The following is a 7,657-nucleotide window of genomic DNA, read 5'->3' as shown; positions in this document are numbered from 1 at the left end:
TTCGTGGATGGCCTCAGCAGCGTCCTTCAACTTCTGAGTGTCAGCTTCCTCCTCTGCAGAGCAGGGCTGTCAGACCCAAATGTCCTGAGTCCTCAAATCGAGCCTCGATATTTTACAAGGCATCTGTTAATGTCTGCAGAAAGTTAGGAAACAGAAGGCATGTTGTCATACAGACATTCACAGGTTGTTTTTGGAAGGTTCTGACATGAATGCATGTGCTTTTCCACGCAGCTCCATGAATCACAGGCTCTCCAGTCACAGAATGTGATAGGAAGTTGTTGTGCTTGGATGTAAGGGCTGGAGCTGTGGCAGCCACCTTGGGCCGCTGCAGGGAGATGTTTGTCTGCCCTCCTGAGACCATGGTTGCTCATGACTGCAGCACAGATGCAGAACATTTTCAGCACAAGTGAGTTCTACTGAACAGCAGCTTGAATAATACATACAGGTTTTTTAATGGGGATAGTTAATTAACACTGCAGCTTTAAGTTCAGAAGCTTTTTTCCCCTGTCTGTCCTCACAAGAACCCTGTCAGATCTAGATCAATATATTGTTATTTTCCATTTTAATGAGGAAACTGGGGCTCAAAGAGAGCCTTGCCCAAGGATGTATGGTGTGTATGTGCGTGTGTTAGTCGCTCAGCCTGGACTGTATCCCACCGGGCTCCTCTGTCCATGGGATTCTCCAGGCAAGAATACTGGAGTGGGTAGCCATTCCCTTCTCCAGGGCATCTTCCCAGCCCAGGGATTGAACCCGGGTCTCCTGCATTGCAGGCAGATTCTTTTCCGTCTGAGCCACCAGGGCAGCTAGGATGCATGGTTGGAAACAGCAAAGCCAGGTTGGAAGCCTGATCTTCTGGCTTCTCATTTTAAGGTCATTTGCCACCGCTCCTCCAGCCTGAACCTTTCACAGTGACACTTTCCTCATCACCTCGATGAGGCACTCCTCAGAAGGAGTTTCAGAGTTTTACAATTGCTGCCCTTCCCGTGGATGAAGTAGAAAGTACTAGAATTCAGGGAGCAACTCTGCTTATTTCTGAGAACAACACCCAGCAAGTCCACGGCCCTGGAACCGTTTCTGAAGATGCCAGGACTGAGGTTCTCTCAAAAGAACAAGTATCTTATGGCAAAACTGTCATCAGATCTCCCCTGAAATACAGCTTTGCTCTCTCTGAGCAGAAGTGAAGGGCAATCGGGAATACGGTCAGAGGCCCGTGGTGCTCCCTACTGATCTAATCATCATCGGGGCTAGGAACTGGACTCCAAAAATGACTGTACCCCACCCACCCTCAAAAATGAGCATTCCTAAGAAGCTCATTACTTTTCCTCCTGCATGAACCCTGCCCCAACAGCCCCTGTAAACTCTTCATTTGAGACTGTACACAGCTGACCTGGAAAGGAAGAAAGCCAAAAAGCCAGGAACCCTGACCACGGCTTTGTGATGCTGCTGAGATTAGTGATGGTGGTGACGACGGTGGTGGTTAATGATAGAAATCACAGCCTTGCTGGTACTTGCAACATACCAGCCCCTGAACCGCCTGTTGGCCACCTTACTACTTTTTCCTCGCCCCGCCCCAGGCTCTGAGGAGCATCAGCTCGTAAACTCTGGTTGCTTCCATGAGCTGGGACTCACAGCATTCCCCACGAGTGTGTGTGGTGGAGAAAGCATGGGTTCAAATCCTTGTCTGCTGCTTCCTGGGCATGTGACCGTGGGAGTAACTTCCCCCCTCAGTTTCCGCATCAGTAAAATGGGGGCAGCACAGTCCCTACCTTAGCGGGCAACTGGAGCAGTTACACAGGGCCCTGGGCGCAAACAGCTGAGACAGGAGCACCGAGCAGGTGCCCCAGAGCCTGTTTCCCTGCCCACGCTGCACACAGGCTCTTGGGCGCTCGTGCTCGCCCTTGGGATTGTAGGGACGCCTACTATGGGAACTTGCCGACAACTTCCACGTGTCCCAAACTTTGATGACATAACAGTCACCCACCCCCAGAGCTTTGAAAACATCAACTACCTGGTCCACGCCCCAGGAGAGAGAGATGAGAGAAATTAATTTAATCAAATATTTTATTTAACCCAAATAAAAGCCAGATGCTATCACTTTTGCACGCAAATCCAGAATTGAAGAGTCGCCGGTGAGGGACATTCCGCTTGTTTCCGGTCCCAAATCTGTGACCTCTGCTGAGTGTTTCACATGCAAGTCCATCTCGATTCACACTCTTCTGTCTCCGGTGGCTCGCGGCTTCCACTCTGCACACCCACCTGGCAAGAAGGGATGTCCCCACTTTACAGATGAGGAAACTGAGACTCAGAGGGTGAAGGGACCAGCCCAGGCCACGCAGCTGTGGTGACTCAAAGCCCGGTGTCCTGGCCACAACCAGGTGCCCCCCACCACTGCACATGACCCCATCCAGGTGGTTCCTGGCTCCCCTGTCCCACCCCAGACCATGGGAGAGGAGCAGCAGAGAGCACACAGGGGCTAAACCCCCAGACTGGGCCTGCGGGGTCCACACACATCCTCGGATCCAACCCCTTTATGGGGGTGATTTCACCATTGTCCACACTCACCTTCCAGCTGCACTCTTTTGGCGGGGTGGGACTTGGGGCTCTTTGCATCTTGCTCAGCACAGTGCCCAGGGCCCCACAGGGCACAGGTGAGACCCCCAGAAACCAGAGTTTGTCATCAGGAACCCCTGAGGGTAGCCGATCCATAGGGAAGAAACGTCCAGGGGGCATGCCACACCAGAAACCCTCTCTGGTCCTGAGAGACCCTAAGAGGTGTGCTCAGCCCCCCTGCCCACTGCTTGGTTCTGCTCCCATCGAGGGTTTGGCGGGGGTCTGTCCCTGCTGCTGGAGTGGAGGCTGTGGAAGTGAGGCTCTGGGTCTATTTCACCTCCTGCTGCATCCCCACGCTGGGGGCCTGGCAATCCACAGCTCCCTCCGCAGACGTTTGTTGAAGGAACCCACTCATCACCTCCCAGTTCCAAGGGACCTGGAAAGCTTCCTGCAGCTTCTAAGGACTCCACGCTTAGAATGGGGAATAGAGGGGCCCTGGAAGAATCTGACCCCACAGCTCCAAGGGGAGACGCCCCCACATCTCTTCTGCCATCAGATGAACGGGGTTCGTTTCTATTTGTTCAGGCGAGGTGATGCAATGGGCTACCTGAGCCAACTCAGAGGGCCAGGGGACCTTTAGTGATGGCAACGCTTGGTCAGGGACTTCGCACAGTAACTAAGCATTGGGGAAATAGACCTAATTTCCCACCAGGGCGGATCCCGGCTAGAGGGAAGCACGCTGGAGCAAGCAGCATCTCAGCATGTCATAGACGCGTGGCCTCTGTAAGGGCTTCCCTGGTGGTTCAGCGGTAAAGAATCCGCCTGCAATGCAGGAGACCCGGGTTCAACCCCTTGTGGGGAAGATCCCCTGGAGATGGGAATGGCAACCCACTCCAATATTCTCACCTGGAGAATCCCATGGACAGAAGAGCCTGGAGGGCTACAGTCTATGGGGTTGCAGAGTTGGACACGACTGGCCTCCGTAAGCCTCTGGCTCTAAACTTCATCCCATCTTGGAGGACCTGCATTCCCTGGGTGGGTGGGTTTCCCTTTCCATCACCTCTGCAGCCTCCCATGTCACCCGAGAGCCAGGGTCCCACAGGCAGTTTCCTAAGAAAACCCTTTGAAGCCCTGGCATCACACTTAAAATCTCAGAAGTATGTTCAGAAATAGATGCTGGATAGAAAAAGAGGGAGCGGACTTGTGGTGTCAAGGGACGGGGGCGGGGGGAGGAGGGATGGACTGGGAATTTAAGGCTGGTAGATACAAACTATCGCAGACAGAATAGAGACACAAAAAGGTCCTACTGTAGAGCACAGGGGACTATATACAGTGTCCTGGGATAAACCAGAATGGAAAAGTAATATTCAAGAAAAAAGAATATATATGTGCGTATGACTGAGTCACTTTGCTGTACAGTAGAGATTGGCACATTGTAAACTAACTGCACTTCGATTTAAAAACTAAAATTAAAGAGAAATCGGTGCTGGAGAGTATTTGTGGCCCCGGGCAGAAGGGGAGCGGCCCAGGTGTTCTCCGAGAAAAGGACGTTTCGCAACCACTCGCCCAGCAGAGCCCACACCCCAAACCCAAGCACATTTAAACCAACTTCTTATATAACTCAGTTCACTCTTCCTCATCCTTGTGGTTGGAGTTTTCTAGAACCCACCACCAACCTTCTGGCTCATCTTCTGGTTTTGATGTGCTGCTCTCGGCCTCTGAAGGGGGAAATGGTCCGGAGACCTGAGGTCTTGTTCTGTTTTGCTCTTTTTGATCTTTAGTCATGATGGTGGGTGGCCGTGCTCCGTCCGAACGCTCCCTGGAGGGAGACCTGGGCCCAGCTGTTCCAGGGAGGGAGCGCAGACCCTGAGAAAAGGGAAGTAGGAGAAGCTCCAGGATGCGAATCGAGACTTCCGTGGAGTTTGGGGAAGCCAGAAGGCCCTCCTTGCACTGTTCTGATTCTCTCTGCCGTTCGCTGTGCTCAGCATGGCCCTTAAGTCTGAGCTCGATGCTCTCGTGTGTTTCAACACACTGATTCTTAAGGCTGCCTACTGTGCGACTCTGACTGTGATATTCTGGCAAACTAGGGAGACTGTAAAAAGATCAGCAGTTGCCAGGGGGCCAGGCCCACCCGGATAAGCCAGCATCATCTCGCTAGCTGGAGGTCCTTAACCCTGATTGCATCTGCAAAAACCCCTTTTGCCGCATTTGCTTTTGTTGTTCAGTAGCTAAGTCGTGTCCAACTCTTTGCAGCCACATGGACTGTAGCCCACCAGGCTCCTCTCTATCCGTGGGATTTCCCAGGCAAGAATACTGGAGTTGGTTGCCCTTTCCTTCTCCAGAGGAATCTTCCCGACCCAGGTTTCAAACCCGCGCCTCCTGCATTGCAGGCAGATTCTTTACCACTGAGCCACCTGGAGAGCCATAATGTAGCATATTTACCAATACTAGGGGAAATGGGTTGAACGCTTTGGGAAGGGGGTTCATCCTGCCTACCGCAGCATCTCTTCCTGTAAATAACTCGTACATAAACGTTCCCAGAAACCTTGTCATCTCCAGAAACTGGAACCAGCACCCACATGGAGGTAGATAAAGAGTGAGTAGTATATCTATACAATGCCATGCTCCTCTGCAAGCTACAGAATGAATTCTTGATACCTGCTGCAACGTAGCTGAACCTTAAAGTAATTATACTGCGTGGGAGAAGACAGCCTCCCCCTAAAAGCCATTCAAACTATGTCATTCCATTTGGATAAAATGCTAGAAAATGAAAACTCATCTCTAGCAGCAGGAAGTACCTGCCACGGGACCAGGGTGGGATGTGTCAGGGAAGAGCAGGTGGGAGGGACAGCAGAAGGGTCTGGCTAAACCTTGGGGTGATGGGTCTGTTCACTGTCTTGGGGGCGATGGTGGTGAAGCATCCATGTGCCAGATGTGAAAGCGCTGAAACCAGGTGGTAGCTATTCAGGTGATCACTGGATGTCAACTTCTCCAAACACTTGACAGTTCTCATTAAAAAAAAGAAAAAAAAGGTGGGTCGGGGTGAGAATCCAAGCTTTGGAGTCAAACCTGCAATCAAGTCTGATTCAAGTCGTATCCTAGCTGTGTGAGCTTGGGCAAGTGATGGGGTGAAATAGGCCTAATCACCCATGAGCGGGGGCTTCCCCGGTGGCTCAGCTGGTAAAGAATCTGCTTGCAGTGCAGGAGATGCAGGTTCGATCCCCAGGTCAGAAAGGTTCTCTGGAGAAGGGAATGCCTACCCACTCCAGTATTCTCACCTGGAGAATCCCAGGAAAGAGCAGCCTGCTGGGCTACAGTCCATGTAGTCACAGAAGAGTCGGACACGACTGAGCGACTAACACACACCCATTAGCAGAAGTCACTGGACTGTGAGCATGAAATCAGATCAGTGCACAGGCTTAGCAGGAACCTGGGATGCAGCGAAGGTTCCCTGAAGGTACCTGTCACTATTAATTCTTATCTGAGAGACATGGAAACCGATTTACAAAACTCGGGAGACTTAACTGAGGTCCCACGGCTCCTGCCAGGTCTGGGTCTGGCCGTGAAGAGCTACCTCTCTGGATGCCTACCACACTTCTTAGAACTCTGAAGTAAATAGTTTATGCAAATACGGCCAAGCCACCCCACCTGAGATGAGGTCCTCGGTCTGGCCAACAAAGGAAGCCAGGCCCAGCACCCAGAGGTATTTTTAACAGGGTGGAGATGTGCGCTTTGCATATTTTGCCTTCTTGGCAGCTTGTGGTTCAAGGTCCCAACCAAAACTAAATGTGTTTACTTGTTTGTTTAGACAGGTAAGATCTCACAGTCTCACATCCCACAGTCAGAACGCCTTCTCTAAACTGGAGACAAAGGCTTTCCTTAAAACACTCATTTGGTTACTCAGTTTGTGCTGAAGCCTTTATCCTCCAGGTCGCATGAGGGTTGGCCTGGAGTGTACTGCAAAGCCCCCATGTATAGGCCCTCGAGACGTGTGAGCCGGACAGAAGCCTGGTTCTGCCGGCTCGAAGTCTCTGAGTTTCTAAGTGAGAGGGCGTTCTGGGGAAGCAGGGATATACGGTGGGCGGTTCTAGCCCTCTCAATTTCTGGAGATGTTGCCGCTTGATTTGTTAAGCGGTTTTGTTAAAGGGAGCCTGAATGTAACTGCAGAGAGGAGGAAGTTGAAAGGTGATAGCTACAAAGAGGAAAACAGACTCTGGGGGATTGCGTTTCTCTTTTACTTGTCTCCTAACACTCTGACCTACCCACTTACCTAGAACGCTATTCCTATGGCTACGAACGCTGAGGGCTCTGAGCAGAGGACCTGCTGGGCTCAAAGCTGTGCTCCTGAGATCATAAGGAGCCATGTGGGCTGCTGTGGAGTTTGCAGAAGACAGAGCCAGGGAAGGGACGGGGTCTGAATGGAGACGTTGGATTGAAAGAAGGGGTGGGAAGCACAAGGTAGCCATCAGTTTGGGGAGCCAGGGAGAAGTTGGCAATGACTCTGGGTAATGGGGAAATGAGTTGGCACCACTAAGAACAGAAACAAAAAAATCCAGAGGGCGGGGATGCTGACTTCACCTTGGGGATGAAAGGTGACAGTTTTCATAATTTAAAAAAAGGGAAAAAAAGGTGGGTGGGGGTGAGAATCCAAGCTTTGGAGTCAAACCTGCAGGGGTGGTCAGTCTGATTCAAGTTGTATCTTAGCTGTGTGAGCTTGGGCAAGTGGTGGCGTGAAATGGGCCTAATCACCCATGAGCGGGGGCTTCCTGCTGGCTTAGACGGTAAAGAATCTGCTTGCAATGCAGGAGATGCAGGTTCGATCCCCAGGTCAGGAAGGTCCTCTGGAGAAGGGAATGGCTACCCACTCCAGTCTTCTTTTCCATTTATTTTGACTGCACTGTGCAGCATGCGAGATCTTAGTTGCCCAACCTGGGGTCGAACTGTCGCCCCCTGTATTGGGAGCACAGAGTCTTAACCACTGGCCTGCCAGGGAAGTCCCCACCCTGGGGGGATTTTCATTCTTGCAAACGGAAGAACACACAGGTGGAAATTTCCATCAGGCAGTAGAAACTATAAGCAGCCAAAGGAGAGGTCAAGCTGGGTGGAG

General features: G+C 51.6%; 1 long non-coding RNA gene across 1 annotated transcript; it reads right to left on the bottom strand.

The window, feature by feature from the left end:
- Positions 1–5,362: 5,362 nt before the first annotated feature.
- Positions 5,363–6,100, bottom strand: LOC129631588 (uncharacterized). The gene is made up of 2 exons (XR_008704127.1): positions 5,829–6,100; positions 5,363–5,558 (listed from the first exon to the last, which is right to left on the bottom strand). It is a non-coding gene; the product is annotated as an uncharacterized LOC129631588 (long non-coding RNA).
- Between the last annotated feature and the right edge of the window lie 1,557 nt (positions 6,101–7,657).

This window comes from Bubalus kerabau, chromosome 17, assembly GCF_029407905.1.
Source record: "Bubalus kerabau isolate K-KA32 ecotype Philippines breed swamp buffalo chromosome 17, PCC_UOA_SB_1v2, whole genome shotgun sequence".
Lineage (NCBI taxonomy): Eukaryota > Metazoa > Chordata > Mammalia > Artiodactyla > Bovidae > Bubalus > Bubalus kerabau.
This window is presented reverse-complemented; position numbering and strand designations above follow the sequence as displayed.